Source organism: Lissotriton vulgaris, chromosome 7 (genome assembly GCF_964263255.1).
Source record: "Lissotriton vulgaris chromosome 7, aLisVul1.2, whole genome shotgun sequence".
NCBI classification, from domain to species: Eukaryota; Metazoa; Chordata; class Amphibia; order Caudata; family Salamandridae; genus Lissotriton; species Lissotriton vulgaris.
The window spans coordinates 1,731,631,410-1,731,646,237 of record NC_141695.1 but is presented as its reverse complement, the minus strand read 5'-3'; positions in this window follow the sequence as shown (position 1 = coordinate 1,731,646,237).

The following is a 14,828-nucleotide window of genomic DNA, read 5'->3' as shown; positions in this document are numbered from 1 at the left end:
CCCGGACTCACTGCGGGGCTGAGGAGAGTAGCCCGGAGAGGAACGGAAGGGAGAGGGATAGTAGGGGAGTCACCCATTGGGCCCGGAGTGGAGGTAGATCAGACCTGGAAAACGGGGGCCCCGAGAGCGGGGGGGTGTCTCGCCCAATACATAGTGAAGAAGACAGGAGGACTCGGGAGTACAGAGACAGCTTTAAGTGTATCCACTGTGTGCCCGGCAACAGAGAACAGAATGAGAGTTGCGAGAGGTCGCACCATAGTCCCTGTGATGACGGACATGAGCGCAGTCCAGGGAATATGGGGAACCAGGAAGGATCGCATCAGATACTGAGTGATACTAGGCCGAGAGAGAATGGGGACCGAAGGGAAAATAACAGAGAGTCCTACTGTGAAAAGGGGGTAGAGAGAGAGAATGGACAAAGTAAGATAGGGGGTAACAGGCCCGTATTCCATCACCTTCCAAGATCGGATGGCCGGGCATGGGACCTGGAAAGATGGGAGCAAGGGAGAGCACTCCTTAACTCTCCCGAACCCAAACGTAGGGCCCGGAGTTGGGATGGGAGAGACACCTGTGAACCTCCCTCGAAAGAGATATTGCGAGCTGAGATAAAAGCCAAGAGACTCGATGTCTCCAGCTTAAGGTCAGATCTGGATGACATGGTAGATGGTACCCTGCCCTTAGAAAGAATGGAAATGTATGAGCAGGATGAAATTCTGTTCATGGCAAAGGAGGTAACTCGAAAGGCGAGAGCAATCCATGAGAAATTAGTCGAACTAGCAGGCAAATATATGGTGGACCTGTCAAGGACCAAAGCATTACAGGGTAACCACAGGCTACATTACTCAGATCGAGACCTAGATGAGAGGAGAACGATCGGATTGAAAACGCACATAAGGGAACTGATCACTGGAATAAGGACATGGAGGGCACTGGATAAGTGGGAAGAGAGGTGGTCCAAGAAAGGGACCGTCAGGAGAAGCACACTTGGTATGACACCAGGAAGATTGCAGGGAGTAGAGGCATACCCTTTGCGTGAAGTCGCAAATGGGACTTATGTCCACGTCCCTTGGAGTAGGGGAGATTTAGCTGCTTTTACCACCTCCTTCCCCAAATTGCGGGAAAACCCAGTGGAGTGGTATAAGCAAGTTGAGAGATTCGTAAAAATCTCAAAGGTCCTATGGATAGATTTGAACACGCTGTTTGACATTGTAGTACCTGGAGATTTGTGGACCGCATGCAAGGTTAGCGCTGAGTGGCCCACCACAGAGCCAGAGAGAGATGCAAAGACTAATGGGCCGTCTGAGATTGTGATGGCAAAATTCGAGAGAGTAATGACTTGGCTGAAAGATAAAGTGCCAATGCAAGACATAGATTGGGTCAAAATAGACCGAACAAGACAGGAACCCAAAGAGACAGTTCACGAATACTATGAGAGATTGCTGAAGGCGTTTAAACAGTACAGCGGTCTGGATGTAATGGATCCAAAGGACATAGGGCAATTTGTGTCCAAGTTCGTCTTGGGCCTGAGACCGGATATTAGTTTAATGATTCAGCAACACTTGATTTGTTGGCAAAATAAGCCCCTAGATGAAATACTGAGATATGCCAGGTACTGCTGTGATGAGATAGACTCCAAGGCAAAGAAACTAAAGGAGAAACTGATGGTGGTACAGATGCAGGCAGCTGGGAAGGGGGGACAGCAGCAACAGCAACCAGGAACAGGTACTGGAGGAAAGAAACAGTACAGTCAGAACAAGGGCAATGAGGAGAACTCCACCTTTAGACCCAGGATAGATATAGCTGCCTTAAAGAAAACGACTAGGTGCCACCAGTGTAACGAGGTGGGGCATTGGAAACGCGAGTGTCCCTATAATGTTGAGATAGGAGACCAAGAGGTAGAGGAGGAAGAGACCCAGAGTGCGCCTACAAGAGGGGTAACACAATACCAGGGAAAGGGGCTCAAAGGGGGGGGCCCTCCTCCCCGAGCTCAGTTCCCGCAGCCACCCAGGGTAGGGACTATGGGTAAGACATATAGACAGATGCCCCTGTTTGTCGGAGGAGAGGAATGCTATTATGTGGACCCACTAACTGGACAGAGAGTGGAAAGGGATGACTGCACCCTCGGGGCAGCTTTGGAGGTGGACCAGAGGGGACCCTATGTTGAGGCCGAAGTGGCAGGGTTCCCCACGACATTTCTAGTGGACACAGGAGCCACTCGATCCACGATCAGATCAGCCGCAGTTCCAGGCCTGCCCATGTCTGGAGAGACCATACAAGTGGTGGGGGTCGCTAACAGGAGAATGACCAGTCCTCTGACTGAACCCGTGCAGGTGAAAATAGGGAAGTACAGTGATGAGCACCAGTTTGTGGTTTGCGATTCTAGTCCTGTATGTCTGCTAGGAAGAGACCTTTTGTGCAAACTAAATTGCACCATATACTGCACACCACAGGGAGTGGAGGTATTGACTAATGACGATGATGCTGACTTTAAAGTCGCAAATTCCAGAATATGTGTGGAGTTGTATCCCACTCTGACAGTAGATGAGCTCCCCTGGGATCTGAGAGAGACAGTAGCTCCAGAAGTGTGGGATTTCACTGGGGAAGAGATTGGATTGGTGAAAGGGGTGGACCCAGTGAAAATTGTAGTGAAACCGCATGCTGAGTTTCCAAGAACACCTCAATATAAATTGACTCCAGAAACGATTGCAGGCATAAAACCCGTGATCGAGTCCATGATTAAGCAGGGAATACTGAAGGAAATCGTGGGTAGCCCATGTAACTCCCCGATTATGGGTTTGCAGAAACCAAATGGGAAATTCCGGATAGTGCAGGACCTCAGAAAGATTAATAACATAGTTGTTTCGTGTTGTCCAGTGGTACCGAATCCATCAGTGATACTGTTTCAGATACCGTTCCAAGCAGAATGGTTCACTGTGATTGATCTTTGCCAGGCTTTCTTTTCGATCCCTTTGGACGAAGAGAGCCATTTTCTTTTCGCATTTAAGCTGGAAGGTCGCGTCCTAACATGGTGTCGTATTCCTCAGGGGTATACAGAGAGCCCATCGATCTTCAACCAGCTTCTGAAGAAAAATCTTGAAAGTCTAGTGCTGCCCCAGAGGTCAGTTCTGGTCCAGTACATAGACGACCTCCTTGTGGCGTCAGAAACGGAGGAAGCTTGTAGGGAGGACTCTATTGCTTTGTTAAATCACCTAGCTGAGAATGGGCACAAGGTGTCCCCGGGAAAATTACAGTACTGCCTGACAGAGGTGCAGTACTTGGGACACAGAATTGAGAAAGGTAAACGAAAAGTGTCACCAGACAGGATAGAGGCCATCATGAAGATGAATGCGCCTAAAACACAGAGAGAAGTCAGGATGTTCCTAGGGATGGTGGGATATTGCCGACAGTGGATTGCAAACTTTTCACTGAAAGCAAAGCCCTTGCAAAAACTGACGCACAAGGAGGTGAGTGATCCGGTACCATGGGACAAGGACTGTTTAATGGCGTTCCTACAGCTGAGAGAGGACCTATGTCGTGCTCCGGCTTTGGGAATGCCAGATTACGATAAACCATTCTTGCTTTATTGTTGTGAGAGAGAGGGTTGCGCGCTGTCTGTGTTAGTCCAAATTCATGGGAATGCCCGTAGACCAGTCGCTTATTTCTCGGCTACTTTAGATCCAGTAGCCGCAGCGTTGCCCGGATGTCTCAAATCCGTTGCCGCAACAGGTGTCAGCATTGAGAGGTGTGAGAATATTGTCATGGGGCATCCGTTAGAGGTGCATGTGCCCCACTCTGTTGAATTGTGAATGACCAGGACCAAAACCCAGCATCTGACCAACAGCAGGCTCACGCGCTATGAGCAAGTTATTCTTGCTGCAGAGAACGTGACCCTCAGGAGATGCTCTGTTTTAAATACTGCCACCTTGATGCCACTCCCAAACGATATTGAGGATGATGATGAATGTACAGACCATGACTGCCTCGATGTGACTGAACTATGCACCAAACCAAGACCCGACATCGTAGATGAGCCACTGACTGACCCAGACGAAATTTTCTTTGTCGATGGCTCATGTGTAAGAGACGAAGTTGGGCAGTTGAGAGCAGCTTACGCTGTTTGTACAATTACTGGAGTTGTGGAAGCTGGATGCCTGGAAGGAGTACACTCCGCACAGGTAGCCGAGATTATTGCCCTGACGCGTGCCTGCCTGGCAAGCAATCAAATTCAAGTCACCATATACACCGACAGCCAATATGGTTACGGGGTAGTTCATGATTACGGGCAGTTGTGGTCTCAAAGAGGTTTCATGACCTCTTCAGGCTCTCCCATTCGCAATGGAGAGTTTGTGCGCCTGTTGTTAGAGGCGTTGCAATGTCCAGCAGGTATCGCAGTTGTGAAGTGCACCGCACATACCAGAAATATGGACTTCGTGTCACAAGGCAATAGATATGCCGACGAAGTCGCGCGGTATTGCGCGGAACAGGGGTACTCTTTCACAGAGGTGGAAGTGGGTGGAATAAATGTAAGGACTGAATTAGCCATGATATTAGAAACTGTTGATACTTGGGACGAACTGAAAAACATGCAAGAAAATGCTCCTGATTTTGAAAAAGAAACATGGGGAAAGGCAGGATGTGTGGTGGGTGAGGCCCATTTCTGGGTCTCACCAGATGGCAGAGCAGTGTTGCCCAATGAGATGGTGAGCCCAATGGCCAGACAAATACATGGTCCCGTACACTTAGGAAGAGACGCTATGCTGAGAGTGTTTAGACAGACCTGGTACAACCCTAAGTTCAGAGTAGCAGCCGAAGCAGTGTGCCAGCGTTGTGTGACCTGTCAGCAGTTGGATGTAGGGAAAAAGACACCAGTTGCACTGAGCCACATTGGGAGGTCAGGGGGTCCCTTCAACCGCATGCAGTTGGATTTCATCGAACTGCCAAGGTGCAACCGCCTCCGTTATATCCTGGTGGTTGTTTGCGTATTCTCCAGATGGGTTGAGGCATACCCTACACGTAGGTGCGACACCCTCACAGTAGCCAAGTTACTGCTTAGGGAGCTCATCCCGTGCTTCGGGGTGCCGGCCTCTTTGGAATCAGATAGGGGAACGCATTTCAACAGCTCGCTTGTGAAAATGATTTGTGCGGCTTTGAACATAGATCAGAAATTGCATTGCAGTTATCGACCAGAGGCCTCAGGAATTGTGGAGCAGATAAATGGCACCATCAAGGCCAGAATTGCAAAAGTGTGTTCATCAACATCCTTGAGTTGGCCTGACGCTTTGCCATTGGTCCTTATGAGCCTCCGTAGTACCCCAGATAGGAGAACGGGGCTGTCTCCCCATGAGGTGTTGATGGGGAGAGCAATGAGGTTGCCTTCTGTCCCAACTGCTGCACTGATTAACATCACAGATGATATGATCCTGGACTATTGTAAGGGGCTGTCTGACGCCATTCATTCGGTGTCCCTTCAGGTGCAGGCTGCCGAGGTTCCATCGTGCCAGGGCCCGTGTCATGACCTGTTTCCTGGGGACTGGGTCCTGGTGAAAAAACACGTGAGAAGAAGCTGCCTGGATGTTCGTTGGTGTGGGCCCTTCCAGATCATCCTGATCACGAACACGGCTGTGAAGGTGGGAGGCCTGCCCAACTGGATCCACGCGTCGCATACGCGGAGGGTTCCAGCACCTCTGGAAGAAACAGCTCCTCTCTCGGATAGACGTCCAGCTGCGGACCGAGAAGCCATAGAGGGGGCCAGCCAAGCTGTAGAGGTGCCAGCAGAAGCAGGGAACGAGTCTGACCAAGCTGAGGACGGTCAGTACAACAGCGAAACAGACGACGCTACTGAAGGAGAAAGTAGCTGGGAGTACGAGTCAGACACTGACAGGTCTGACAGAGAGCGTGAACCGACAAGAAGGAGAAGGAGTAGAAGGGTACGTGGAGAAGCTGATTGGCCGCAAAGAAGGAGCTCTAGTCTGAGGTCAACTCCAGAGAGAACCCTTCCTTCGATATCAGAGGACTCAGACCCGGAAGAAGGTGCTCAGGGCGCTGAAGCACCGGACTTGAGAAGGTCAAGAAGAGTGCGTGTGCCTAGCAGAAGATATTCCACCCCTGAGTGGACATATCTGGCGACAAATGTCTTTGAAACCGGAGACAGGGAGGATCCGAGCGGTGGTGGTGTCCAGTTCTGAGCCCATCGTCACAGTGGAAATACGACTGTTAGTACCCGGAGTCGAACAAGAAGGGTCACTAACTTTCATGCTCCCCAGACCTCCCCGCCTCAGCAAGTTAAAGCACATGTTTCTCACAGAATTGCAATTCCCCGATTTTGGTACAAGGATAACAGACCATGAAGAGCACAATCTTCGTTTGGAAATATTGAACTTTGCTGTCGAAGCTGCAGGCAACAGCCTGATAGTAGATGCTTAAAAGACTTTGTAAATAAGCGTGAAGAAAAGAAGATTACCTAGCGCCCAGGAAGCAGAGAATCTTAGGGACTTCCCTTGAGTTGATGGAGAAGGGCTAGGGTTGTCTGTATTGAACTGTTAAAGGACTTTTTGCGAAGAAGGTTGTCAGCTTCCAGTTGTGTGGTTCTAAAGACAAAAGGAGTAAAAGAGACTGTAAAGGAACGAAAAGAAAAGAACTTTGTGCTGAGTTACTAGAGAGCCATACTGTCTGACGAAATGGAAGCCGGCACCCAGAACCGCAGAGCGAAATGTATAATAGGCACACTAATAGTAGGAGTGATAATATTAATAGCTTTAGTGGTAACAGTTTCTTATGTAGAGGGACGTGAGGAAGAGGCAAAGGTAACCGATGTGAAATCTGTAGAGACGCTTACACCCACCGTTGCTGGTGAGAAAGGGGAAAACACTCAAGAAAAAGCGTTATTAGCTGCAGAAGCCCGCAGGTTACATGTAGATGAGTCCCAAGGTGACTTTAGGTCAAATGCTTATGCTAAACTTTTATATGAATACGTGGATGCCATGGAGGTTAAGGACTGCTATGTCTGCATGCAGTTGCCGGCGTCTGTAGATGAAGGCATTCGATATCATCACCTCCCGCTGACATATGGCATTACATGTAGCTTGTTGCTTAGTATATTTTATGGGAGAGATAGTTTTGAATACTATTTCTCCAATTACGATGCAGTGTTACCAGAAGTCCCAAATTATAAACAGATGAACAAATGGGACTACTGGAAGAGTGAAGACAGGTTGGCAAAGTTTTTCATTCCTTGGATTACCTTAGATACTTCACATGCCCGTAGAAATAACCTGACATGCAAGGTGTCAGAAGTCGAGAAGAAGTTCATAGGGCAGGTGGATGATCGAAACAGGAGACAAAAGATTTTGAAAAAATCAGGACAATGGAAAACAGATTGGACCGAGGAAGAGAAGGCACACAAGAGAAAGGGTAGTAGTGGTCCAATAGCTTTAGATAGAACGCAGAAAGGAAAGTTATGTCTTCATAGAGCCAAAACGTATTATGAAAATGTATACGTGGGAGAAGTTAGCTGTGAACATGCTTTCAATCTAGAGTACTACACTAAGGACTTCCTGAAGGGAATGCAAGTGATTCCGAATGTGTATTTTGTATGTGGAAGAAATGCCTACGTGAGACTACCTGACAACTGGTATGGATCATGTTACTTGGCAATTATCTTCCCCAAAATATATCATGCCCAAGACTTAGAGATCATCGAGGGCAAGACATCATCGAGAGGAAGGAGAGATATAGGAGATGCAGAAATGGTTGGAGATGTCTTTGGAGCTGTGTTCCCTCTTTTGGGACTAATCCTTAATGATGTTAAAATTAGACGACTGGCAACAGTCGTAGACAGGTTGTCTGCCAGCACTGCTCAGTCCTTAATGCTGGTAGAAGGAGAGATGCAATCGATAAGGGCTATGGTTCTCCAGAACCGTCTTGCATTAGACGTCCTATTAGCAAAAGAGGGCGGAGTCTGTAAGGCTTTGAAGGTCCAAGAATGTTGCACTTACATTCCAGACAATTCGAAGCCCCTTGAGAAAGTTATTAGGAACATAACTGATATTCACAAGGAGATCGAAGACCTGAGTAGAGAAAATGTCTGGGAAAAGGTGGGCCACGGAATGAGTGAAGCAGGGGGTTGGCTCACCACATTAGGCAAAAGCTTTGTGTGGTACATACTAAAACCTATCATCATAATATTGATCTGTGGGATCGTATTGTGGGGATTGGTGAGGGTATTCAAATGGTACAGAGCAAAAAGGTCAGAGAGGGCCCAGAGAGAACAGCTGCAGAGATTGGCTGCCATACAAGATAGTCAGTACAGGAGTCTGAGGGCTCTGGAAACGCAGAAACGAGTTATGCTAGCAATCACTGCAGTTTAAATGTTAATGATGACCCTGAGAGGTCATCAAAGGGGGGAACTGAGAGAGCGCAAACTGACCTAAATGTATAAGTACACCACACTTACACGTAGTAAGCACAAGTCATGAAGAGAAATGCCATGAGTGCTGATAGTACCTACATCTATATTCTGAAATGTGTAGTTAATGTAGAGATTTAAGTAGAAGTGGAACTAATGCAGAAATGTGTGAACTATATGATTTTATTAGACGTGATTATTCCTGAATCCATGTCGTGTAGCTGCTAAAATGTAAGATGGCATACGGTTAAACGTAGAACGTGGTAGGCCTCAGGGCCAGAGCTAGAAGGGAGGGGGAAGGTGGTTCATTTCACGACATGGATTGCACTAATGTTTTAGTAATAACGTTAATGGGCCATGATTTATAGATGTGTTTACCGAATAATAGAATAAGAGTACTAACATGCTATTAATTAATGAAGAAATTGAATGCTATAATCATTATGAGAAATGCTGTAGGCCTGAAATGTTTTAAACATTGATTTACACGTACTGGTCTAGGCCGAGAAATGTTGCAAACTTTTGTTGGAAGTCTATGAGAATTGGGATCTTGGCTGCAGGTGTCTGTCTGCAAGAGAAAGGGGGGATCCAATTATAAATGGAATGAATAGAGGTTTGTTCAGGAGACGGCCCAGACATGGAGGAGGGTTCCGGAATGTTTTAAGGGGTATCAGCGGGCCGGAGAAGAGTCTGAGAAGCAAGGTCAACTCTAACGCACGAGGCCTCATCATGGAAAAAGCCAGAAGCTACACCACGTGAGGGGCGTCTCACGAGGGGCGTCCCAAATGTTGTTGTGTATTTTGTATTAGGGACAGCACCCCTGGGTGGAGTTAGAGCAGATGCCTGAGGACCCTTTAGAGAGCGGATGGGTAGGCAGAGAGGGGTCATGACTGGAGAACTATAGGTTTTCACCAAGAGACTGAGAGTGGGTGACTTCCCTTGGGGGTCATTCACTGCTGACACCTTTTGTTAGGTTGAGATCTGGTTAAGTAGGGATACCATCTAGAGCAGGGTAGGGACAGCCTAACTTGTGTTTTCCCTCCAACTTAAATGACGGAGAGATCCCAGTATGTGTCAATGCTGATAGCTTTATTATTCTTAGAACTTGTACTCGTAGTTTCTGTTGCTCGTCTGAGGGCTTTCAGAGAGCACATGTACGTAGTTGGGCCTGTGTATCTTGTGAATCTCATTCTGAGATGCCTGTATTTGCAACTTATCTTAACCTTATAATAAATCTTTGAAAGCTAGAAGTTGTTTGTGATCTTTTGGAGCGGAGTCCTTTATTGGGTGAACTAACTTGGTAAGAGATGCACTTTCTTCCCTCAATGACAGGCAACAAAGGTTCAGTCGACCAGATCGGGGTTTTAGATCAATAGTGATAAGGTATCGATCAAAATCTCGCCCTTCCATTGGTCTAACTTGACCTTTGTAGATCGGGCTCGGTATTGGGACGAAAAATTCCTCTGCATGGTGACCGATGTGTGCCTCTACCACGAGTGCCCAGGCTGTATGGATATCAAGCCCCTGGTTCTGATTTTTGGTCATGGGTGAACACAGATCATGTGTGTGCACTAAAACCTAACCTGTGTCATGGTAATGCTGTCCTGTTAGTTTGGGAGGGGTGTACCAAGCACTTACTATGGCAGTTAAGTGGCAGGGGTGTGGTGGTGGCAGCATACTAGTTTTGTGTTTCATAAGAGTCAGTAGTGTGAACTGGCCTTTTTTTTACCTGTGTCAGTGGAGTGGTGCCTACTTATGTAAAGTTGAGCTGCTTTGTACTTTACTCACCCTGGCCTGCATGATAACTGCATGTAGCGCTGGGCACCACGTGATACTTGCATGCGTATGCTGTGTTGTATGTGTGCCTGTGAATGGTACATAACATGGAGGATGTGAGTTCCATTTTGGAAGCCTAGGGCCTGGAAAGGATAGTTGGAAGTGAGGGCTGCACTGCCTTCTCTCTGCATGCCAAGACCACCAGACCCTGGGCCTGATCCACAAAGGTAAACAAACACTTTTGTGTAAGTTTACTTTTGTTTGGAATTCACAAAATGTCATTTTAATCTTAAGGTTATAAGTGCGGAGACCTTGAAGTCGGGGATGGCGAACTCCACACATGTCGCATTTTGTTTATGTGCTGTGTTCTCCGCCCCAACTTTGGAGTGTCCGCACTTGTAAACTTATTAAAATGCAGTTTTGTGAATTACAAACAAATGTAAACTTATGCAAAAGTGTACGTTTACCTTTGTGAATCAGACCCCCTGTGAGGAGGAGAGCGCCTGAAGGGGGCGAGGCCGAGCGGGAATCCTGTCTAGTGCATTCCCGAGTCAAAGAAATGTGTAAAGGCCCGGATGGGTCCAATTTGAAAAATAAATGAATCTGGTGCTGAGAGAAAGCTATCTTATAACTGTATATTGCATCTACTGTAACCATAGAAAACAGGTGATGGAGCAGCTCCATCACATCAATCATTTGGAGCTCTTTGCATCCAAATGGTCCTCTGGGCCCTGCATTTATTTTAGGGGAGACTGACACAGGTTCTGACAAACAACAGGACCCCCACGTGAAACTGTAACATACTGGATGGCATGGGGTCACGTGCCTTCTGTGGGGAAGCCTCGGGACTGCAGAAATGACTGGTGCTTCCCAGTATCTGTCTAACAGTCAGTCACCTGGCAGGGCATCTCAACATCAGGGCAAACAAATTCACCAGGCAACAGGTTGCAAAAGTGATCTTCGCCCAGTGTGGCACACTTTTTGCTAAGTTCAAAAACACTCAGTGCCCAGCATTTTGTGCGCTAGAGTTTCCACCTTGAGGTTCTCTAGGAGACATATTTCACTGTGTTGGGATTTTGGCTACCTGTATATATTTCCACCACTGCTTCTGATCCCGTAGGTCTTGAAGTAGGTTTGGTGGGACAGACCTCCATTGAGCCCGATGGCCGACTCAGTGTTGTACTCCGAACGGCTCGCAATGAGCGCTTGCCCTCCACTTTGACTTCGTCTTTGGGAAGACCCGCAGGGCAGAATGCTCCACCCGAACCTCCACAATCTACACCTTAATGCATGCAAATTGAGCCAAACCAGCTGAGGGGCTTTGTGCTACAGTTGAAAGCGTTATCTAGGTTGCCTGGGGCCACTCCATCAAATCACTTTATTAAGGCCACTTGTCCAAGTTTTGTCACCTGGAATAAGGTAAAGCAGGTTGAGTCTGCAAGCTACATTGTCAGATGCACTTTTGCTATTGTTTTCTTTGTCCTTTCTTAGCGTGGACCCTGAGCCCTGAAAATGACTTAATAAATATATCAGGGGCAGGTTGAGCACCCTGTGACCCCAAGGGGTATGTGGGGGAGTGGGACAATATGTTGTGTCAGTCATTACAGGATTCTGGATCATGGTCCCAATTGAAATGAATTGTAGTGAATACCAGGCTTTGAGGGTCACAAGCACACAAAAAAGGTTGACAACAGATCTGAGTCACTATATAAATCATTTGTTGGTGGTGTATACTAATTTTAGGAATTCAGGTGAGTTTTCAGGTGATTTTACCCTGTGAAAAATGTGGACCCTCTGCTGGGATTCAATGGACCATGTTTGAGAGAAAAAAATGTTCTCATGATTTTTGTCTTAGAGGTTATGGAGGGTGCCCCAGAGCCAAAGTGAGACCACAGTTTCTATAAATTCACACTATTTTCCTCAGCTTAAAGTCTGATATTCTTAGGTCTTCCAACTGCAACAGTAGCCTGTCAGGTGATTCCCTAGTGGTTTACTGCAGTTTCACCACAGAGAGACAAAAAAACAACTAGAGCGCTAATATTCTGTATTTACATCAGATATGTGCAGGGCTGATTAGGACCTTTAGAGGCCCTAAGCACACAAAAGATTTTGGTGCCCCATATACATCTTATTCAAAATATAAACAATAATAAACCGTAAAATAAAATGTTATTTTTCTAAATGAAACAAAACTTACAGTAAGGTGGAAAATAATGTTTCTTTTTGTATACTTCCACGTTATTGGTTCAGCTGCATCATTTGCAGTTTTGCACGATATGGTCCAATGTAAATCCGGCAATGAAAAGTTTCTGTGGTGCCCCACTTCCCTTGATGCCCTAAGCAATGCTTTTTTTGCTTAATGGTTAATTCAACCCTATGTGGCACACCTGAACGCCGTCTTGATGGAATTAGAGCTGTCGATCTGACAGCATTTCCTACAGAAGAGACTGCCGTAAAGGGTAACAAATCAGGGGGTTCTTTTTCTCATAGAAATTATGGTTAGTGCTCAAGAAAGCCAAAATGATGACATATTTTCTATGAGTTCTCAATATCTTCCTGATCCATGCCATTAACCACATCGCTGCGGCGGCTAGTGCGCCGCAGCGCTAAGGGGGTGGGGGGGCCGCGCGGCGGGTGCATACTGGTGACGGAACCGTTCCTTCACCAGCCGCGGTTGAGCTGTGCTCATGACGGAGCGGTTCCGTCATGGCCCCGCCCGCTCAATAGAACGCGCTGCGCAGGTGCGAAATCAGCGCCGCGCAGGAGCTAAATCAGCGCCGCGCCGGTGTGGCGGCCAGGCCATGACGGAACCGCTCCGTCATCAGCACAGTTCCACCGCGGCTGATGACGGAGCGGTTCCGTCATCTGCATGGATAGGGTTAAAACATTCTGACATGCAGACTGAAACATGTAGCTTAACACCAGCAGCATGCAGTCAGTTACCTCCCACGTGATCAACTTCAGCTTTAATACAGAGTTCTAATGAGCAACTGGAGCACAAACATTCTATATTTATGACAAAAGAGTGGCACACCTAAAAGCCATCTTGATGGGAAGAAAGCTATAAAACTGCAAGCCTTTCCTTCAGAGGAGACTGCAGTAAAACAATACAATGAGGGGTTCTTTTTGAAATAGAAATTATGGTTAGTGCTCTAGAAATGTAAAATGAGCAGACATCTTCTATGAGTTCTCAAATATCTTCCTCATTCATGTCAGTAAAACATTCTGAAATGCAGAGAAACATGTACTTCCAACACCAGGAGCAGCTTGTCAGTTAACCACAAAGCCTTGCACTCCTCCTCTCCTCGCTACCTGGCGAATAAACTGAAACTCTCTGGAGGCTCTAGACCATCACGTAATGCGGAACATGTACTGCTTTAACCTCCCACTTTCAAGAAGGAAAGATCGATGGCCTAATCCTTTTCAGGCAACGCGGTGAGAATCTGGAACTCACTTCCGCCTCAGCTTCAGGCCACCACCTCCTCCCAGGCCTTCAAAATTGACCTCAGTTCTCCTCCTTCCAAGACACTTCCAAATTTAATTCCAGCCCTCTCTATTATCAGAAGGAAGACCCTCCATTATAGTAAACTCTACCCCACATGAATATGGAAGTGCCTTCCCATTGTGTTATTGTGGTTTGAGTGTCTGCCATTCATTGCAGTATTATCCTTCTACCTGTGTTTGGTACTCTTTTGTAACATGCACACGTCACTTTTCTCTTGTAACACACTGTTTGCTACCTCTTACATTTTGTTTGCTTTCGATACTTGCACAAGTGCCACCATTGCCTACGTAACGTTTGTTCTTGTGTTTGAGTGTCTGCCATTTACTGCAGTATTATACCTCTACTTGTACTTTGTACGCTTTTGTAACGTGCATGTCACTTTTTCCTCCTGTAATGCACCGTTTGCTACCTCTTGTATTTTGTTTGCTCACAATTGTCGCTTTTGCCTCATGTAACTTAACGTTTGCTTTTGTAATTTGTTCACTTGTAATTTTGTCCTCATATATCATTGCTGTTGCTATTGTGAAGCGCTCTGACACCTTCGGCTAAAGTCTGCGCTGTATAAAAACGCATAAAATGAAATAGACAAGCATTTACAATGCAATGGTCTCGGCATTTTTAAAGGTAGAGCTATTGGCATTGCTCATGACTTTTTTTCTTTTTTTTTTAAACATAAATAAATGGTATTGTCATTTACAATGGCAATAGGTGAGCATTAGAGAGTAGTAGAGAGTATTCACAGAGCCACACACACACACAGAGCTCCACACACACACACACAGAGCCACCCACACACACACAGAGAGCCAGCTACACACACACACAGAGCCACACACAGAGAGCCACCCCCACACACACACAGAGAGCCACCCACACACACACGCACAGAGAGCCACCCACACGCAGCCACCCACACACAGAGAGCCACCCACACACAGCCACCCACACACAGCCACCCACACACACAGCCACCCACACACAGCCACCCACCCACACAGAGCCACCCACCCACACAGAGCCACCCACCCACACACAGAGCCACCCACCCACACACAGAGCCACCCACACACACACAGAGCCACCCACACACACACAGAGCCACCCACACACACAGAGTCACACACACACACTTAAACACCTCTA